The sequence below is a fragment of the Pteropus alecto genome, unplaced genomic scaffold, assembly GCF_000325575.1.
Source record: "Pteropus alecto unplaced genomic scaffold, ASM32557v1 scaffold338, whole genome shotgun sequence".
In the NCBI taxonomy this organism is placed as follows: domain Eukaryota; kingdom Metazoa; phylum Chordata; class Mammalia; order Chiroptera; family Pteropodidae; genus Pteropus; species Pteropus alecto.
Genome location: NW_006441995.1, coordinates 4203984 through 4225999, shown reverse-complemented (window position 1 = coordinate 4225999; position 22016 = coordinate 4203984). Strand labels below are relative to the sequence as shown.

General features: G+C 34.8%; 1 protein-coding gene and 1 non-coding gene across 6 annotated transcripts in view; one reads left to right on the top strand and one right to left on the bottom strand.

Moving 5' to 3' along the window:
• The window catches only part of FBXO4 (F-box protein 4), a 163350-nt gene that overhangs the window by 4762 nt on the left and 136572 nt on the right, over positions 1-22016 (bottom strand). Inside the window, exons 7-8 of one of the 5 annotated variants that reach the window (XR_003048625.1) lie at positions 5022-5169; positions 1858-1982 (exon numbers count right to left, since the gene is read on the bottom strand). The exons of 1 other annotated variant lie outside the window; for it this stretch is intronic. The gene's annotated coding sequence lies outside the window, so the exon portion shown is untranslated. Of the gene's footprint in view, positions 1-1857; positions 1983-2424; positions 5170-22016 lie in introns of those variants that run through there. 3 more of the 5 variants (XR_003048626.1, XM_006919517.3, XM_015595337.2) reach the window with 3 other exon arrangements.
• Positions 14968-15086, top strand: LOC112486134. The gene has a single exon (XR_003048637.1). It is a non-coding gene; the product is annotated as a 5S ribosomal RNA (ribosomal RNA).

The following is a 22016-nucleotide window of genomic DNA, read 5'->3' as shown; positions in this document are numbered from 1 at the left end:
ATCCCCATGTCTCAGTATTACAGATGCTTCTTTCTGCTCATATTCTACAGTGAATCCTTTTGAGACATAGCAAAGACCAGCTTTAGTTAGACTTGTGAAAATATGGAGATGTTTCAGCCATTGGTCTTCTCTCTTTATGAAAAATAACATGACAAATAATTTTTCACTTCTTCCATTATGAGAAATTCTAATCCCACATTGTCTGTGTGCCTTTGAGAAAAATCAGTGGCTGGCTTTCTGAGGCCAGATTAGAGGAATGATAGTTATTAAACGATCTCAAGTATGTTTAATAATGAAGAAAGGAGAAAATATATATCTAAAAGTGTAAAGGTGAACCATCTAGAAGTAAAACCATTGTATCATATGTCCAGAGATCAGAGTTGAGTCCCAACTGTGACACTAACTCTGTCTTACTAGACAAAATCACCTAAAACTCCTGAAAAATTAAGTAATTGAATTGGTTCTGTACACTATAGAGTATTAGAGGTTATTACTTGAATAGATCTCTCTATATGTGTGTATATATAAAGTACATGTGTATATCTGTATATGTATGCATATATGTGTGTATACATATACATACACATATATCTTGTGTATATAATTTACCATCAGAAAACTCAAATTTCCTATAGAATTTCTTTGAAAGTTCAGGCTCTCTCTTTGGAAGACCCACAGCTATGTGTTAAGAACTCTGAATCTCAGTCAATAGTAAACGGTCATTAATTCATTCATCCATCCATCCATCCATCCAGCCATCCATCCATCCATCCATCCATCCATCCATCCATCTATCTAATGTCCTTCAAACTTTAAGGTACTAGCCAATGAAATAGTAAGCTTTGCTACAAAGGGAAGAGGAAATAAGAAGTCATTCCAATTCTATTTTGTTATTTGTTTGTTTGTTCCTTATTTTAACTCCTGGTTTTCATTTTATAGAGGGATGTTTAGGCAACTAGTCCCCTAGAGAAAGAAGCAAGTATCTTTATCTCCCTCCAGGAATGAGCAGGGTATTCAATAAATATTTGAAAGCATGAGTACATGAACATATTGCATGAATATACTTCAGAGACCAAAATGCTAGAAGCTTCTCTATGTTCCATGCCACTTGAAGAGCTCCTTTCCAAGGTTTATTATGAAAATCAAAACCGAAGGCTTGAGGAAAAGAATATTCCTTATTCCTCTTTTGTTCAAACTTCACTACATTTGAGCAGTGAAGGACAATGGAGAGAAGAGAACGAAGAGGAAAATGAGAGAGGGAGGAATTGGGAAAAGCATTCTAGAATGCTGTATGCCCAGTCAAAAATGGAAAATTTTAGAATTCGAATGGTTTCATCAGAGTGTCATTGCCACTAACTCTCCCAAGCTTTCCACCTCTCCCTAGCTCCTTCAAATCCAAGTCTCTTCTCTTTTAAGAACAATGAAAAATTTGTACTGATGACATGGATTAATACTAATCCAGTTGAAATAGCAATTTTGTAAAGAAAATTCAGAAATAAAAACAAGTCTATCCAAATTCTTCATTCCCCTGGCTAGTCAAACTTTTCTTAAGTTTAAATTATAGCAAAGGAGAGACAATATTTATAGTTGACTTTGTCATTGTGGGAACACATGTAACCTCAGCCTCAAGGGATGCTGGGACTTCAGAGGCAAGCTGGCAAAAAAAGGATCAAATGTTAGGACAAGCTGGCACAAGGGAACTGGAGAGAAATGTGAACCAGGCTACTTGTGGTTGTCTTTGCAAAGGCATCTAGCTTTTGGGTTATTTTTTATTGCAGCTGGCATTCAGTTACAGATGTGGCCATGGGGAGCTCAAAGACTGCGCACTGACATTCTATTTTATTATTGTTGCCCAAATGCTGTAAAATGGTTTAGTTTAATGCTTAGACTTTTCAGTACATGATTTCTTTTGGAGGAAAGATAGTCTCAGATCTTTTCATGAATGCCATCTAGTCATCTTCATTGAGGCACTCGGTGGAAGTCTAAAAATTATAAGAGACAAAGTTAAATAAAATATATGTTGGATTTTAAAAGCTGCTCCTAAGTACCCATGAATATCTTCCCAAATGTCTCTTTTTAGAAGCACAAGCGATATCTCTTTTAGGTTTATGGACAGTGGTAGCCATTTTAGTCCATTATAGAGTAAAATTAGCATGTAAGTAAAATTTTGTCATTTTATGGAATCTAAAGTTGTTATGGAATCTAAAGTTGATGTTTCCGGATATCAAAGAAGATTCTGAAAAGTCATCTATTCTGTTGACACCATGGACATAAAATTAGAACCTGAAATGTAGCTAGACTCATTGCTACTATAAATCTAGCAAATTGAAATCTTTTCAAAGGTAAACAATACAGGAAGAAGGAATAGTTTCCAAATCTAAGAGTAACAAAATGTGACAATTACTACCAAAAAAAAAAAAAAACTTAAGAAAATAAATGAGATTTTATGTTTGACCTTGATCATAACATGAAGAAGGTTGCTCCTGGAAAAAGTGGTTTGAATTCCTCTCTTTAATTGCTCAGCATATAGAAAATGTTACATCTGTGAGTAGTCAGGGAATGATAGGAATTAAAAATTAATCCTAGCATTTAAATAAGATCCAATCAAAACCCGCTACTGGAAATCCGGGATTTTCCTTTTGAAATCCTTCTTTCCAAAGGTTAATTTCCAATGAAGTTTAGATTCTTAAAGTTCCTCTACAGAAATTTTTCAATTAAAGATAGGAATTTGTGCCTTTGGCCCAATTATCTATGAGCTTTCTAAATTAAATCCATAGTAACAACAGGAGCAGCTCTTTCTACCCTGGAACATATTGAATGTGGCATCAACTCCTGGTATAAATCTAACACCCTATAGTAATTCCAAAACTTTTTTGAGTCTCCTCTTTGAGAGTCTGATGGGGGCAAAAATAAGAATTCATATTTAGAAATAATTTGCCAAAAGTTCAGCAAGTTAAAAAGACCTTGAAACCCCTCAGAACCCAGATGAAAAATTCTTGAAATAGAGCTGTCTAGATGCCCAGCTATACATTTAGCTATTTTAGTCAAGTGAGTAGTGGTTCCTAAAAATGGAGTTTTGCTATGTCTCAAAAAGTTGTGATATTGTTGAACTCTGTCTAATTTGTTATGATCAAAAGAATGCCCAAAATATCATACTGTTAATTTGCCTTAACCTTTCTGTAACTGGAGGAGTAATTTAGTTTGTAGTTTTCATTCTGATATCCCAGTGAACGCTGAATGACAAAATGTTACAAAAGCCATATAAAATCTGGCAGTTTGGGAGTATGGGATAAATGAGGACAACCCAATGTGGATGTGTAGATCAGTGAAAACTATATCACATGATGTAGTCGCTTGTGGTCACTGAGCCCAATTTACAACCAAATCCAGGGATCCTCTCAACAGCATCCATAAATCTATTGTTTTCAAGCCTCTGCTTAGATACTTCAGTGAAGGAGAGTTTATTTACTCAAGTGATTCACTGTATTTTTGCAGAGCAGAAAATATTAATATTAATATGTTAATACGTATTAATGAAGTAAATTTTATTTGTTCAGTTAGAATGGAGCTATCACTATCTACATCATAATGTTGAGAAGATCAAAGAGCTATCTCTAAAATATTTAGAACAATGACTTGCTTATGAAAAAATACTTTGGCTCAATGTGAAGAAAATGTTAACAACCAAAAGAAAAGAGTATATTTCCTAGTACAAATAGAAATTTGAGCAGAAGCGAGAAACCTGCTTTTTAAGATTGAGTGTGTAGTCTTGCATCATATATCTGTTTGAATTAAGATTGAATTAAGGCATCTCCCAAATTTAAGATCTCAATTTAAGTGTAACAAGGCAAATTCATAGAAGATCAGACTTATAACACTTTCTCTGTAACACTTTAAAATATGTACAGATTGACAACAATGGCACCTTGTATAGCTAATGTTCTATCTCATGCTTTAGGCCTTCTTTATTTGGACCTTATGATCATTCAGAAAGTGAGAAATCCCCATTGATGGAAAAAAAAAATGACTTGTGGAGCCAGTGAAGAGGAAGCATGCACTAATTTAAGAAAGCTCAAGGCATCTTCATGTAGAAATGGTAAATGGCCCTCATCTGCTTACATCGGCTTGCTTGGCAGCTATGAAATTAAGTGTTCTGAAAGAAATAAAGCTTTATTTCTTTAAGAATATTCTAAAATTCACCAACTTTGCCACTGAGTTTGGCTTTTATTTTCCTTCCCAGGACACAAAAATAGCAATAATGGTAGCAATAAAAGGTATTCTCAACTGTCTTTTTCTCCCCCATGAAACTTAGGAGGAATCTGTGGACATCTTCGTTCAACAACTTTTCTAGAGCTCTCAACATTTCCAACTAATTTAATACAATTTGTCATCAAGCTGATTTGTTTTCCTTGCAGCTGCATTTCCAAATAATTCCATCCCATTTGCTGGGTTCTACAGGTTGCTTCTCATTTCTCAGGGTTAGAAATAGGCCTTCCATGGGGTAATGAAGCTCCCACGGCTGGCTGCAAGATTCCCTTTTAACACTGGCCTCTTAAGCCTCCAAAATATTCTTCCTCTTTTGTCATAGCCAATTCGTAAATTGTGTTGGTATTATTAAAGAAGATACAAATGATGAAGATGCTAGATTAATCCCTGTTCTTAGAGAGAAGGAAAGAAATCTGCAGCAAGCCATCCTGTTTCTAGAAAAAATGAGATTCATCTGAATTCTCATTCTAAATGGCTGCAATAAGTCCCTTTAGAATCATTGTTGCAATTTGTTTTCACCAAAGGCACTTCTAGATACTATATGGGGTTTTGTTTTGAATAGTGCCAAGATTAATAATGCCAAGACTAAAGGTCATAAAAATGCAACATTGAATGTTGGAAAGCCATATAGAACCCAAGATCCCTGGTCTGAGAAAATTTGATGGTTCAGTGATTCTATTTTGAAACCCAGTTTTATATTTTGGTTTGTCTTCAAAGTTAGCATAGAAGTCCAAACAAGTAGAATGATCCATTACCAAATAATGCCCAGTAATTTTCTTGATTCTTATTATTTCTTCTGTCACTTGTTCATCTCCTTTGTCTTCATATTGCTGGTCTGTCTGTAGGTTCGAGTGAAGATTATGAAATATCAGAATTTTCCCTGTGAAAATCCCCCAAACAAATCTGGAAAGATAATCAGAAGATAATTGAGTCATATCCTGAAAATTGTTTGGTTAGAACTGGGAACATACTTCATTTAGAGAAATAATGCTGTGATGGTTGGTTGATTGGTTGGCAGCTAGTCTAATCCACAGAAGCCTAACTTTTATATTTTCAAACTATTTTAGTAGTTCATTTCATCAACAACTATTTATAGAGTATTTGTGATTGGTTAGTGGATGTGCTGAGCACTGAGAATACTTTAATGAATAAAAAATTGCCACTGTCCTCAAGGAATTTACAGTTTATTTGGGGATAACAAGTACCAGACAATTGGGGGCTAGTAAGATAAACTATGTTTCAGAGGTAGATTCAAAATCTAGATCTTCTTTTCATACTTTTATAACATAATTAATCAAAATGAGTCTTCATTTCCTGACCCAAGCTCATTGCTTTTTAGAGATAATAGAGAATAAACTTGTGAGACTGTTTGAGAATCATGGAGACTAAGAAAATTATTAAAAGACTCAAGATGGAAATATCTTCAAGTTAACCAAAAAGACTAAAATGTCATTTCCAGAAAATATTAACTAGTATGTGTGATGTGAATTTCAAGTAAGCTTTTAGGAAACAATAATAGTTTATGAATACATAGAATTGAAAGCAGGGATTACTATGGTTTCTCCAAAAGGTAATGAATTCCTATTTTGATAAGATGATTTGAGTAACAGAGAAGAGAAAAGTAATTGATGGAAATCTAAATTTTACCAAGACACTTGGCAAAAGATGGAATAATATAGCACTCTTTAAAACAACCCATACAATTGAATCAATTTTTTAAAAAAATCAAAGTATCTAAGTTTGTAACAGGAGAAGATATAGAAGATATACTTATTCAGTTTGAGGATGAAGAAAATCAAATCTAGAGGGATAGAGTGTATCGAATGACAGATTTGGGAGCTCAAAAGAGTTTCACAGGCTATAAGAAAACAAAAAAATCAAAGCTATTACAAAGAAGATGACCAATATGGATGACAGATTAAAATTATCTAACATAAAAATAATGTTATCTTCAAAGTAGAAGCTCCAATAAATGTAAAAGGAAATATATGTAGAGCTAAAATATATAGCTCATTTCAATGTATCTTGAAATGAGGAGCTAAATTTTTCTTACATTACGTGCCAGGAAAAATTGAAGCCAAAATTTGGACATTAAAACAAATTCTAATTATTGAACATCGAGGTTAATTTCAACAGAATCAGGCTGGCTCAGTGTTTTCTCTAGTGACACTTAATTCCTCAAAACAAAGAAGACTTCGTCCCATATTTGAAGAAGAAAGTGACCCAAGAATTTTATTTCCAGTCAAGTTGTTGAGCAAATGTAAAGACAAAGAACTTTCATTTTCAGACATGAAAGATATCAAGAAAATTCATACTGGTGAGTTCCTCTTGAAAATAAAATCTAACCAACTAAAGGATAATTTAAAATAAAAATCTCAATTTGGGAATGTATAAATAAAGGGCTGAGAGTGAATGTTAAATTAATTTAAACATAAAATTAATATGAGTAATAAATTGGTGGTCGCAGAATAGAGTATAAATGTTATAAACTTTTAAACAAGAAAATAAGGTATAAAAATCTGGAATTATGGCGAAGTTACATAACTAAATTGGAGGAAGTGTAAATTTTTTTATTTTTAAAATGTTTTAGATCTATTTTTATTTGTCAGTTTGTTTTTAATTAATGTCTTTTTAAAAAACAATTTAAGATTTACATAAAAATTGAGCATAAAGTACAGAGTGTTCTCATATACTCCTTCCTCTGAACACACAGCGTCTCTTATTTTTAACATCTTGTATTAGTGTGGTTCATTTGTTACAATTGATGAACCAATACTGATAAATAATTATAAACTATAGTCCATAATTTACATTAGGGTTTTAATAAATGTATAATGACATTTATCCACCATTACAATATCATATACAATAGTTTCATTGCCTTAAAAATCCCCTGTGCTCCATCTCTTCACCCCTCCCTCCCTCCCTCTGACCCCTTGGCAAATATTGATCTTCTTACTGTTCCACAGTTTTGCCTTTTTACATAATATTTTAAAGCAGTAATTTAATTGATATTATCTAAAATTAAAACATGTAGTAAAAAAATTCATATGGCTTCCATCCCTAACAGTTTTCATTCCATTTTCTTAACTTTAGAAAAAATTGTCTTGTATAATGAAACACTTATTTGAAGTTTACAATTAACTTCAGTTTTAATTCCTTTCCTTTTTAAAATTCAAGAAAAATATTTTTACACTGTTAATTTTAAAATAGTATGCAGGATATGATCATAGTTTTATTGATTTTTTTCTGAATATATCTATCTGTCCATTTACCCAGCTGTACATATAGAGATATATTTAGAATCACATTCAACAAATACAGTTATTCTGGGGTATTGAGATTTTAGATACTTTGTAGCTGCTTTTTAGGTAATTTAGAGCTATCTTTCTGTATATATGTGTCATGTGTATGTATCTTATAAAATAAGAGTTATTATTTTAAATAAGCAAATCAAATATATTTAAATAAATGCAATGTAATTATGTAAGATTTTTCATTTGGGTCAAAAAATCCATCTCATAACTACAAGATACAAAAGTGAAGGCTAAGAAGTTTAAAAAACACTTCTGTTATAGATAAAAGTGAGCTTAATGAGTATATTTCAAAAGCTTAATAAAATATTAGACTGTATTAATGATGTCAAAAGAAGGACGTCCCTGTGTGTTTTGAATACCACATCTAGAATTTTGAGTTCAGTTCTGGATGCAAATTCAAATGCTTTCAGAGAATGACTAGAATTTTGAAATAATCTAAACTAATTCATAAAAGACTAGTTTATGAAAGAGTATTCTTATTCTTCGAGATGTCAGAGAATTCAGTGTGTATGAACAGGTAGAAACTATGGAGAGGAGTAATCTAATCCAGTGATATAAAATCTTCCTGAAAGGACTCTCTATCACAGATGTCTAAACATAAGTTGCTCAACCTTTTGACAGGGATGCTGTGGTAGGAATTCAAATCTCAGGCAGGTTATAAGAGTAAAAGATCTATAATTCTCTAAAATATTATCAGTTTTAAGATCAAAGTCTAGAAAAAAGTGATGATATGATGAGCACAGTGTTTTCACAATCAAATAAATCCACTGAAAGCCATACTGATGCTACATTGGGTAATCATTACCAAGTATGAACTACCAGCATTTTAACAAGCAGTTTGTATCCTTCATCACTCCAAACGTTTGGGAAGATTTTTTTCTCAAGGGATAGTGGTAATAATGGGGAAAGACTATGTATTAATTAAGACGTATATTTTTTTAAGGCGTGAAATTTTGTGATTGATACAAAAATAACATTGCTTACCCACCAATTTTTTTTAGCCTGATTCTCAAAATTTAAGTTGAGAGAAGAAGGTATAATATATGTGCACATAACATATGCAAATATATAATTAAAGGTTAACGTTTATGAAATATAGCAATGTCTGCTTCTATCTCTCTATCTTCCACACTCTGTACCTCTTTCTTTCTAGATTGTGGAGATTTTTAACTCCAAGTGGTCCTAGTAATCATTAAATCCAACTGCTACATTGAAACAATGAGAAAACTGAGGCTCAGAAAGATTAAGCAAATTGCTCAAAGTCACCTAGTGCCCAAAGGAGGTAATTCTAAACCTCAGTAGTCCTGACTCCCAGCTGTAGTTCATTAGCTTGCATCAGGAACTGAAATCTTTGTGCCTTTATTTTTGTCTCATAGTGGCTTCCTGAAATAGTGCAATGCTTTGTGCAAAAGTCGTTTCAGTACATATCTGCCACAAACATTTGAATACACTACGATCTTTGGCATTCTCCTGTTGTGTGTATGTACTAGAGTGCTATGCCTATATAGTCTATTTAATTAAATTTTGAGTTCTTTGCAGATACTTTTCATCTTCCTTTCTTCCTCTGTACAAGGAAATATTTCTTTGAAGAAATTTCTTTTCTTTTCTTTTCTTTCTTTCTTTTTCTTTTCTTTTCTTTCTTTCTTTTCTTTTCTTTTCTTTTTTTTTTTTTTTTTTTTTTTTGAGATTATTGAGTAGACAAGAGGAACCCTGCATAGGTTAAGGTTTGGATTTGCAAACAATAAGATCCATTCTGCCTGATCTAAGTAGTTTTAAGCAGCAAGAACTTTACTGCAGAACTTTAGATCATACAATCTCCAGAAACACTAGAGAAATAGGCTTGTATGCTACACAATTGGGAACAGTGATGCCAGGAAAAATACCTTTTATATAAGAAGCTATTCCATTTAAAATCATGCTGCTACTGCATACTACTAAACCCTCCATCTGCCAGGCCTCTGCAACATGGGGAACAGAGTCCTATACAACTACTAGAACAACTTTTATTGTGGTGAAAGGGCTCCCTTTGGGGTCACTGGAGATTCCAGTGCAAATAACTCTCATTTTCAGGAGGTATCCATGACAATCTCAACACCTCTGCACAGAGTATGACTCTTCAAAGCACAAACTAATGGTGCCTAAGAGACTGTGGTTCTGGGCCATGAAAACTCATCATGAGTTTCTCTTGATTCGCTGAAACTCCTTCTCTGTGGCCTGGGTCATATAAGGGGCCTCCCATGTGCAGCGCAGCCCACAAGTGTGTTCCTTTCTTAGTCTCATCGCATTCAGAAAGAATGCCCTTTTTGGTGCAATGGAAGAGCTTCTGGCTAGACGAGTTTCTATTTCATTAATAGAAACATTCACTAGCAGTGGTGTTGCATTTGCCTAAGAATTCAATTAATTTTTTTTTTCTAATGACATTGTGTAATTAAGCAGGTAGTTTTGTATTTTAGGAGTGGGTTTTTTAATCTGGAGCATATTTTCTAAGTTAAAGTAACAAGCATACTTCATAATTATCACTACTGTCTTCCCAACTTTGATGCATTTAAGTGAAGTTCCTATCATTCATGGTAAGAGGAGAGAATTGAAAAGGTAACAGTTGAAAAGCTTCTCTGAGGTCAACGAAGACTTCCTGGTCATAAAGTTCTTTCTGAGGGAAAGTTAGAAGATCCACCAGAGACGATAATATCATCAAAGTATTGTACTCCATATTTAATGAGACTTGGGAATAATATAAAAGAATATGCTCATCCTAGTCTGGGTTTTATTCAAACACCACACAGATGATACTTCTATTGTCTAATAAGAATCTCAGTAAAGAATAAAGTAAATCTGAATGCATTCCAGCTTGGAATAGGGTTTATTTGCTGTACTCAAAAGGTGAAGAGCAATTAAATAGGGGAAGGGGAGGAGGAAGAAGAGGAATGGGAAGAGGAGGGGAAGGAGGAGCAGGAGGAGGAATGGGAAGGGGAGGGGGAGGAAGAGGAGGAGGGGGAGAACAACAACAACAAGAAAGAAAAAGACAAGATAAGAAAAGGTGCATACAGAGTAAAATTCCAGGGCTGACTTCAAGAAGAATTTTTGCTATGAACCAAGTACATATTTTAAAAAAGATCTGTTAATACCCACATACAGGTTTTACACCTGTTATCTCCATTCAGTCACTTTTTGGCATATTGATTCTTCAAAATTTGACCCAAATTCTAAAAGATTGTTTTGATTTGGAAGAATCACCTAACTGAAAGATTACTTGTTCTTTTCTAACTCAGCAACTTCCTGTGCATCTGAGAACAGAAGATGAAGAACTTAAAAAAAATTTGTAAGTATTCTGCTCACTACCCAATTTATGAAAACTCATTCTATTCAACTAAAAATTTGGTATTCTATCAGAACAAAAGATGAAATATCTGACATGTAATGGGGACTCAATATGCTCTACAAAGAGTCTAGACTATAGTGAAGATAAATGCCTGAACATAGACACTCAGATAAGACCCATCTGAAATTCTGCCAGGTATATTTGCTGATAGAAGAAAGAAATAGGTAGCAACAATTGTTGAGGTAAATTCACTTCTAAATAAATAATTTATTTAACATCTACATACAAGGCTTGGAACCAATTCATTATAAAAATTTGTAATTTCACAACCCAAGGATTTCAAAATAGAAATAGATTAATATTGATTCAGAGATATATGAAAAGGCAATCATACAGACTGAATATGAATTATATGAATATGAATAATTCATATTCAGTCTGTACAATTATTTCTATACTGTGAGATCATCAGTGAGAATTTGGGGGTGGATGGGCAATTGTTGGTTTGAATAGTAGTGGAAGCCTTATGGAAGGTGAATTTTTCTGCCTATTTTTTATTTGTGAGAGGCTTGGATTTAAAGAAAACCTTGAATGAACATACAAGAGTAGAAAGATATTTGAACTTTAGTAGAGAAACAGAGTTGGCTCAGAAACACTCATTGCAGAAAATCCATGTATTAGTCAGCTTCATTTCAGTAACAAACAATCTTAACAATTCATTGGTTCACAACCACAAACATTTATTTCTTGCTCTTATTAAATCTATTTGATCTGTAGCCCTTATTTAATGGGCTCGGTTCAGCTTAGCTTAATATGTTTTCTTATTCTGGAACCCAGGTTAATGGAGTAACCATTATCTAGGACATGTTATTCTCATGGGGAAGGCTGTAGAGGAGGATGAGCAGAAACACATGATGCCTCTAAATCTCTGTTCAGAACCCATGCAATGACATTTCTACTCACTTTCTGTTAATCAAAGCAAGTCTCATAGCCAAATCTAAAGTCAATGGGCAAGGATGCATATTCCTCTGACTGGAAGGTAACATAAAAGGTGTGGATGAATAGTTTTACCACAGGGAAGAAGAGAATAGTTGGGAACAATAATCTAATCTATCACAATATCAAGGAGAATTGCTTTAATAAATTTGATGAGAAAGGAGGGGACAATAATCAAGGTTAGGTTTTCTAGGGCTCTTTGAAAAATAATCTGGAAATACAGAAGTTTGTCTTGATTTGGAGAACAATGAAACAGGGTCAACCAGACAGAATAATAATTGGAAGTAGGTGATTTGTCTTGGATACCTCAAATCTCTTCTTTCTGTAACCTTTCCTCTTAAAACTCTCAGTCACTTATTGGGCTCCTAATTCACAGCATCAAATTTTACCTAGGACCAGGACCTATCTTAGTGGGTCAGTCATAGTGAGAGGATTGGAGATTAAATACAATTTGAACCCTTTTGTGAGCAATTTTTTCAATTTTTAATGAAACATGAACTTCAAAATAAAAGTTCCCAAGACCTGTCTCAACTTTCGAAAGACTAAGCCCAGGAAGGTATCTGATAAGTTATACCTAGTAGAACAACATTTTCTTCAATGAAATTTTACAGGAATGCTCAACAGATAGAAATGATACACTCTGATGTAGGCAGTCCAAGGGGAAGTTCCCATCACCTTCAACTCCATTCTTCCCAGCTGCACCTGAGGAACTGCTGAGGAAACATTATCACCGTTTAAAGCACTGTGGGAATACCACTGGTATAGGTAGGTGCCTGATAAGGCCTAATGGGTCACATCTTTTGGAACTTTTAGACAGTCCCTATGTTAGTCAGGAAAGGGCACGTAGGTCTAATCCTGGAATATACAGCTCATTGGATAGTTCAGAGAAGTATTTCTGGAAGAGCAGGAAGCATTTCTGTCATCTCAGAAATCATGTCTCATAGGAGGCTACTACTCATAAGGTAAACTTTAATGGAAAGTGCCAGAAGAGGGAGTAAAGAAATCTTCCCTGAAATAAGAAAGTGTCTATGCTTGAAATGAAGGCAAAGAGGAAGGAGAGGTAGAGGAAGTGAGAGCAGTGTTAGTATTTTGACCAACATGGAGCAAAAAAGATAAGATTCTGATGTTGCTACCTATAAACACCTGTTGAGCCCTTTGGCTCTGCTCTCCATACTTCCATGGGATACCTCTGTGAGACTCTGTGAACTGCAGTTGTTCAATTCAGCTCAATGGCTCATTTTTTCATGTATAAGTAATAGTGAGACATTCACATAAAGGAAATAGCATTATAACCAGTTTAGAATATTTAAAATGGAATCCTGCATTTTATAATTGCACACAAATATCTAATTTTTAGTCTAGTATAAATGAAGAAAGAAATACAAACTTCTTGGTATCAGTTAGGTACCTCATTAGTGCTTGCCACCAAACATAATTTACTCAACTATTTTCATTCTATCTTAAGAATGATTAGATTCATTTATTACAATTTATTGAGTACTATAATAAAGACAATGTTGTTGATGAAGTTAGCTAATAATTATCAAGCACTATGTGCTTAGTACCTTATATAGATTATCTCATTATATCCTCATAATAACCTTGAGAAACAGGAACTATTATTGTCTCCTCTTACAGATGGAGAAACAGGCTAAAAGAAGTTAAAAGATGTCTCCATGACATATTATTACCAAGTGGTGAAATATAGATTGGAATCATACTGCTCCATGTAAGCCTTACAACAATGCTGTGAAACAAGTATTATTATTACTATTTTACAGACAAGAAAACTGATACTAAGCAATATAACCAAGATCTTATAGCTAGTAAGTGGTAGCACAGAGGTGAATCCAGAAGAGCTAACTTCAAAAGCTATGTTCCAGGTTACCTATCAGGATAAGTGAAAAATTTTATAGGGTAGAAGAACATCATTGGCTAGGATTTACATCCCTGCTCTGCCACATACCAGCTGGGTGATATTTAGCATTAATTTTCTCACCTGTAAGACAATGCTATACATATCATATTTCAGGTTGCTACGACAATTAATTTAAACAGTGACATAAAGTCTTTATTAGTTGTTCTCTCTTCCTAACATTTTTTCCCCACTGTCCTCTACCACGTGTGTTAATTTTACACTCACAAGAGTGCACCAAGCAGATGTACTAGTCATCTCTGCATATAACTCTAACTTACTTCTCTATGTCCTTCTCCAAGGCATGTAATAGTAGTTTGGAAAGCCTTGATTTTTAGAAGGGCTGCATATTTATTTTTTTCCAATATTCAAAAACATATGTGGATATCACAGAACAATTATTACCAGCACTAACAATGCTACCACATAGGAAACCACACCTGATGTACCATTAGATTAGAATGAAACTTATCTGAATCAGAATTCCTGTAGATTCCTGTGGCCAATTAAATAAAGGCCATTTAGACATTTTCCTAGTTGGCATTGTACTCTGACACAACTTTCAAGTTATGCCAAGTTGTGTAGACACAACTTACTTTAATGTTTCTCTCAGATGAAACTATTTGACTTTTAGCAGTCTCAGTCTAAAATAAGGGGAAAGAAAACAAGCAAGCACACACATACACAATTATAGGTTCAAATAAAACCCTAAAATTCTTCTGGGAGCTCATAAACAAGAGTGATGAATGGTCCATTAGTCATTGCAGAGTTTGTTTTGGCTGGACTAGGACCATGTAATTAATTTTAAGGAGAAATGTTTCTTGGACATAAAAATATGAGGAATAAGTATTAACTATGTAATTAGAGGTATATCTCAAGTTTCTAATTTGATTTAGAGTTATCCATTATTATTAACATATTGAGCCTTAATCTCTTGGATTAAGGTTTATCATTATACAATAATGATATTCAACAAAAGCACTGGGGAATCATTGGCTCAATAAAATGACAGGCATGTATGTGGGGCTTAATGAATAAAAGGAGATATTCACGAATCTCTTTTTGAGCACTTCTCATATACAATAACTGTGCTGAATTCTAGAAATACAAAGTCAAACAAAGCATTATCTTCCTTCAAGAAACTTACAGTCTAGGTCTACGGCCATGCCACCCTGAACAAGCCCAATCCCGTCTGATCTCGGAAGCTAAGCAGGGTCGGACCTGGTTAGTACTTAGATGGGAAACCACCTAGGAAGACCAGGTGCTGTAGGCATAAAAAATAAGGGATTGTAAGGTGACAAGGTCCTTGCAATCTGTAAGGTCACCAAAGGTTGCCTTGCCAAGAAAGAGAGAGAGAGAGAGAGAGAGAGAGAGATTGGGAGAGGGAGAGGGAGAGGGAGAGGGAGAGAGGAAGGAAGGAAGGAAGGAAGGAAGGAAAGAACTTACAGTCTAGTGGGGTTATAAAGATGCATAAATTGATTACTACAACAGGAGAGGTGCTCACATAATAGACCTACACATAATGGGCACCTAGACACATGTGCCACAGCCACCATGTAGTCTAAATATAAATAGAGCTACTGATGACAAACTTATTAGCAGAGAAGTAGCAGAACCACTTGATCCTCTAGAGAAGTAGCAGAACCACCTGATCCTTTAGGTTCTCATCCTGTCACATGGAGTTAGTTATGTGCTTAGGCCAGTCACAGCAGAATAGAACAGACAGTGGGATTCTGCCCCTGAGATACTCTTCATATTTATTAAGAGAGGGGCCCTCTAGTTAACTACACAACAGTGGACTATTCTATGAGGAGCCTACAGAGATTAGTCACTAGAGCAACCTGCTCTTCAGGTGAGTTCCTCAGACTTGATGAGCCAGCAACTTGACAAGCTACAAAGAGTAAGTGTATTAACTTCAAGGGCCATTTGAACTTGCTTATTCTTGCTTTGGAACCCAGAGAAAGGCATGGGGATTCAGAGAAGGCTTTCTGGAGGAGGACACTGGAACTGAGTTTTGAAGGAGTTTGCAAGATGAGGAAAGAGAAGAGCATTCTGGTAAAGAGAAGAGCAAGTAAGAAGGAATGGCATGAAGGACAAAGCATAGTCAGCATATTTCTGGAACTGCAAATGGTCTGTTGTGGTTGGATAGCAGATAGAAGTGAGGCTACAAGGCACATGGGTGCCAAATCAGTGCATTGCACAGTTTCTAAGAAGTCAAAACAATGAGGAATTCACCTGCATATATTCTTTCTATTTAGCCTTCATTTGCTGATGTTGGGGTAAAAGAATAATTGAATTACCAATAAAACAAAGATGACAAGTTCTACCTCTTAACTTTAAAAGCTACATGTCTAGGTGTAAACCAGAAATATTCAGATGCATATGTGCAGACAGAACATTCCTACTCCTTGTCTTGATAAAAACAGTTTGCTGGGAGAAGGAGAGAGGAGAGAGACCAAGTAAACAGAAGAAACTTTTAAACCCTAAGAACCTACATAACAGTGGACTATTCTATGAAGAGCCTACAGAGATTAGTTGCTAGAGTATCCTGCTCTTCAGGTGAGTTACTCAGACTTGATGAGTCAGCAACCTGACAATCTACAAAGGGAAGGATATTAACTTGAAGGGCCATCTGAACTTGCTTCTTCTTGCTCTGGAACCCAAGGAAAGGGAACTCCAGAGACAGGAGTCTCCAGAGACAGGGAACTAAGTGGATGCAAAAAAGAACCCAGAGACCACCCCCCTATCTTTGTGTAGTGACCCCTGAATCTTTTGTTTCCATCTAGTGAGATATGCCCATCAATAGTATCTTCTCACCCATTGATTGTCCAATAAAAGTAAAGCCCTCTTGTACTATAAGGCTATGCTTAACTCTTCAAATAGCTCACCCTGAAGACAACTCTGGGAGCTTAGAATATTGTTAAGTTCCTAGGAACTCAGGATACTCAGAGGGGTGGGGATGGTATGGAAAGAAGAATGTCTCCAATGGCCAAAACGGAAGTAAATATGTGGTAGAATATCAAATACAGGTAGTTCATGAGAAGCTGTGGTAAACTGGTAAGGTTTATTTCCCAGATTAGATTATCTAAAGTAAGACTACTATGAGGAGGACCAACCATAATGTGAAATCATGACCAAAACCAATAAGACTTGAAATCCTTTAGTACCTGTAAAAATTAGCATTACAAATTCCTCTTTTAATTTATTTGTTAAAAACACTGAACAACGACAACAAAAATCTTTTACTTTAGAAGCCTACATAATGTATTTTTAAAAGAATGAAATTTCCTTTGTTATAATTTTTACTATTATGTAGTATAAATGTCATCAAATGAGACTCTAAATTCTAAATTATGATATTTTAACCTGTGTTTACTGCACTGACCTTGGTCATTTGGAACAATTTTTTTTCCCTGCTGATTATCAGAGTATTAAAAATACTTAAAAAAAAAAAAAAAGAAAGAAAGAAAAGAAAAGAAACTCTAAATTTCAGAAAAAAACCCACCAAAAAGCAAAAGGAAATCATAGTCATCTTACCACCCCAAAGAACCTGGTCTCCAGGCCTGGGTTGTACACTCATCTGCATTCTGTACCTCATACTGGGAGTCAGGGAGCACTCAGCTGAGGAGCAGTGTCACCCAATCTGATGGTGACAAAATGGAATGGGTGGAAAATTGAGCAGGTCAAGAATAAAGAGTTGCTGAAGGCCTCATATGGGAGGAAGGATGGAGAGGAAATGTTTGTGAGAACTTCCTGGCCATGCTTGGCCCATATTACAATGCGCTGGTAAACTCCAGGAAATTCCTGAGCTCGGACCAGATATTCGCTGTAGCTTGTTATACAAGCCAGAGGCGTGGGTGTGCTGGGTTAAAAGTCTAGAGGCAATGGAGGGATGAATAGGAAGAGAGGAATTGGCACGGCTGGGAAAATGCAATGGATTTTTTTCGTACCATTGATATTAATAAAACAAGCCTACCACTTGATTTCTGCCCTCCTTAGAAATAATATCCTGTCACTGGGTGTTCCAGTATCTTTGTGAAATTTTATCAAATAAAACTCTTATTGAAACACTAAATATTATTCTGTTCATTTTTCAACCTTGTCATTTTTTTCTCTGTCAGATATGAATTGAACTAAGCTTTGTGATTATTCACCCTATCGCCACTTAAATGACTCATTTACAGTGCATAAACAGAAGTGATTCAGTAAACAAATGATCTGGTTTTTAGACAAAGGACCTGATTTGGGGCTACATTTATTTCTAGCTGGAAATTCTGAGCATCCATGGTGCCTGCCCTGTGCTCTCTTGGAGTAAGTGGGAAAGACTTGATTTGTGTTTTCCTATGAGTCAGGAGGTTCTAAACTTGGTTCAAAATCATTGAAACTTAAAAATTATGCCGCAGGGTTTTATCTCCCAACGGTACCCATTAATTATTTGATCCACATTCCTTGCATCATAGCAAGATTTCAAAATTGCAAAATAGGAATTTTTCAAAGGAACACTGAAAACTAGTTGTAAACACTTGAAAAACACTTAGTTGAATTCACGACTCAAGAGCAACTTTATGTTTTTTGTATTCATATCACTTTGGTAGGAGTGGGCAAACTGTGTCACCTTGGCTACCTTCCTTCTTTTTGTGTATTATTAATTCATTTCCACTTTCATTCATCATTCATTCAACAAGGATTCTATGTGCCTTGGTACTGTGCTCTGGCCTGGAGATAAAAGGGTAAATACAAATGGTCACCATTCTACTTCTTGGAACTTTTAGTCTGGTGAAAAACAGGCATTAATAAAAATATCACAAACAACTGCATTTTAAGTATTAAATATTATAAAGGAGAACGACAGCATACCATGAATGTGTATAATGTAGGTATCTAACCTAGTCAGATGAATCAGAAAACATTCCCTTAATGGTAGGAAGTGAGTCAAGATCTGCAAAATAGGCAGGATTTATCTAGGCAAAGACATGCAGCAAAGAGAACAGCATGGGTAAAGGCCATGTAGCCAGAGGAGTATCTTGAGTTCAAAGATCTGAAAGAAAATCTGAGCAGCTGGAGTGAGAGAGCCAGGGGAAGCATAATAGGAGATAAGGCTGAGAAGGGAAGAAAAGGCAAGATGGGAAGGGTTTCCTCTCAAAAACACCCCTCTCACTCTCTCTCATTTTCCCCTTACCCAATGCTTTCAACTGAAGGGCTCTTCATTCTCAGAACACAGAACTTTCCCTAATCCATTATACTCACTTAAAATTTCCTCCCGTCTCCATCACCCATGATTCAATTTTCAAGGTCCTGCTCAAATTCTACTTTCTCCATGAATCTTTCAGTGATACCTCAAACAGAGATATGCTTTCTCTCTATTTCCATGAACTTTGCATTTTTGTTAGCATTTATCATATTTCAGGTTACCTCATCCATTTTTTTTTAACATTTATTTCTCCCTTTCCAAATTGTATGCATTATGTACCTACATGGCAGGAATCATATCTTGTTCATTTCCTATGAGAAATAGCATAGATGGTATGTCTAATAAATTCTTATCGAATTCTGTCAACACCAGGTTGCTAGGGAAAAAAAGGCAAAGACATTCCTTCATGTACTTTCTTTTAAAGATTTTTTTTGTTTGTTTAAAAAAAAATGACACCAGAGAACAACAAAAGAAGTATGATATAGGTAGACTGCAAATAATTTTCTAATATTTGTAAAATTAATCTCATTTTAAAGAAGAAAGGTACCACATGAAGTCCAGGTAAAAACTTCCTGCTGTTTAGGGGCATGTTATTACAATATTTTAGAAAACTCCAAACAGTGTAGGTGAAGATGTCATTGTGAAAGTAGGGAATTATTCTTTTCAATGATTATCACGGCAAAGAAAGACACAGCAGCATCATTGCTAAGTAAAGCAGATGGGAGAAAAGCTGGGAGAACACAAAAAAGAGAAATTGCAAAAGTTAAGTATGGTTTTAACAACCTTTTGAAACCCTGGGATATTAAATTTTATACAGAGGCAGAGTGGTATAAGCTAAAACAAAATTGAGAGAGACAAAAATTATGAAGAATAATGCACAGTATCCACTGACAGGTTTTTATCTTGGGATCCACAGATCATTTTGAGGAGTCTGTATGCCAATTTTGCATCTGTGCGTATTTTCAGGGGTTCATTAAAGTTAAGAAGCTCTGTATGTGGCATAATTTTCTACCTATTTAATCAAATATATGGTCTATTATTTACTTTTGAATACATCAGTTTAAAAACAGTGTGATATAGTTGTGTCTATTATCTAGTTCTAATTGATATTCTAATGTAGTCATTCACAGAATATGTAGGTCAAAACTATTTTCATGATAAAACTAAATGATTATTTACCTTTTTTACTGTGTTGACACTTGCACTGATATTGCAAAAACAGTGGTCGGTTAAACTGCTGGCACCTCAGTATGACTCAGGGCAGAAGTCGCTAAGGTAATAGCAGTAATTATATTCTTCACTGCCACGCACTCACAGGAAAACAAAACCAAACCAGCTTTACTTAAGGATGATCTTGATGAAGTAGTAAAGAACAAAAATAAATTAATTTTATTAAATCTTGACCCATGAGCACACAAATTTCTAATATTTTTAAGAATAAAATGGGCAGTTCAAATAAAGCACTTCAGCAGCATACCAGTATACGATGACGGTCTCAAGAAGAGTACTTATACAATTTTTGAATCTTGAGGTAAGCTACTTCCTCATGTAAAAGTTTTACTTGAAAGAATTACTGAGAAAAACTATGGTAATTTAGATTATCACTTTACAGATTTTAGATTATCACTTTACAGATAACTGACAACTGACAAGTTTACAAATGAAAACTAGAACTTCGGAAAATATGTATCTGCCACCATGAGCATGACAGCTTCCCATTTTTAAAAACTATTTTGATGAGATCATTGCTGATATTAACAAGTGAAGAAAATTTTTTGTGTTGTATCAAATATGTCAACATTTGAAAGATCTGTATAACACAATGAATATTTTCCAAATGAATGATGCTTGATGTGACAGAATCATGCACACTACCGCCTGAGTCACAACTAATTGCAATGAGAATTAACACTGGACTCAAAGGCTGCTCAGTCCAGACCAGACATGAGGCAGAAGGTAAGAAACCTATCCAGTGATGCTTTATTCTGAATACTGGCCAATTAATCAAATCATAATGTTTAAATGTGACAAAAGGGACAGAGAAAGAAGCATAAGTCAGAGTCTCAGACAGAAGCCAATAAGCAGAAGTCTTCAAAGACAGAAACAGGTGCAACAGATGGAAGTAGAAAGAGAAAGGAGGTAATGAGTGGGAGAATCACACATACATATATGACTGGGCATAGATTAGGAGCAGAAACTCTGAAGGGACTGACAAGAAAAATGAGTCAACGGCCTGGGGCTTCCATTAGGTTGTTATTAGGATACTCATCTTGCTGTGGCACATTAAATCACATTTTAATCCTTGTATTATATTTTAAGTTATAAGAAATCTTCACCTACGTAATAATACTCTTTTCTGCCAACTGAACTGAAGAAAAGGTAAACCCCACCTGATGATCTTGGATACCTCATTTTACCAGACAAGAAGGTCAAAAAAAAAAATCTATCATGTTTCCTTTTATGACTCAGCTGTTACATGGCATAAAGTTAAATCTAGTTTCAAAAGTGGGAACAATTTTATTCTTTGATTCTGATAAAATATTATATTTGTATAAGGATTGCATATGGCACTTCATTTTTTTAATCTTTAATTGTTCTGCTTTAATATAAGTTTGATATTTTAAGTTTCTTCTTTGAAAACAGACACAATATACACTTCAAGTAGCCATGTGGGAGAGAGGGAAATAACATATTTCATATCAGGTCATGGTGCAGAATTTTTTGACAAAGTTGATAGACATAAAATAAAACATCATTGAGTAACAGCATGTGCAAAAGACAGCAGATTTATTTATATATTTAGAAAACCACACTGCTCATTACGATGAGGCCAAGAGTGGCCAAGAATGGCCAAGGAAACCATTTCCTTACATAGCAAATCAAAACGCTTGATATTGGGAAATGGAAAGGTATAGGTTCATACTGGCTGTGACTCCTATTTATGTAACTTTTTGTAAAATCAGCTATTGTAAATAGTAAAAATGCAAAAACTAAAATGTGAGACTAAATGTA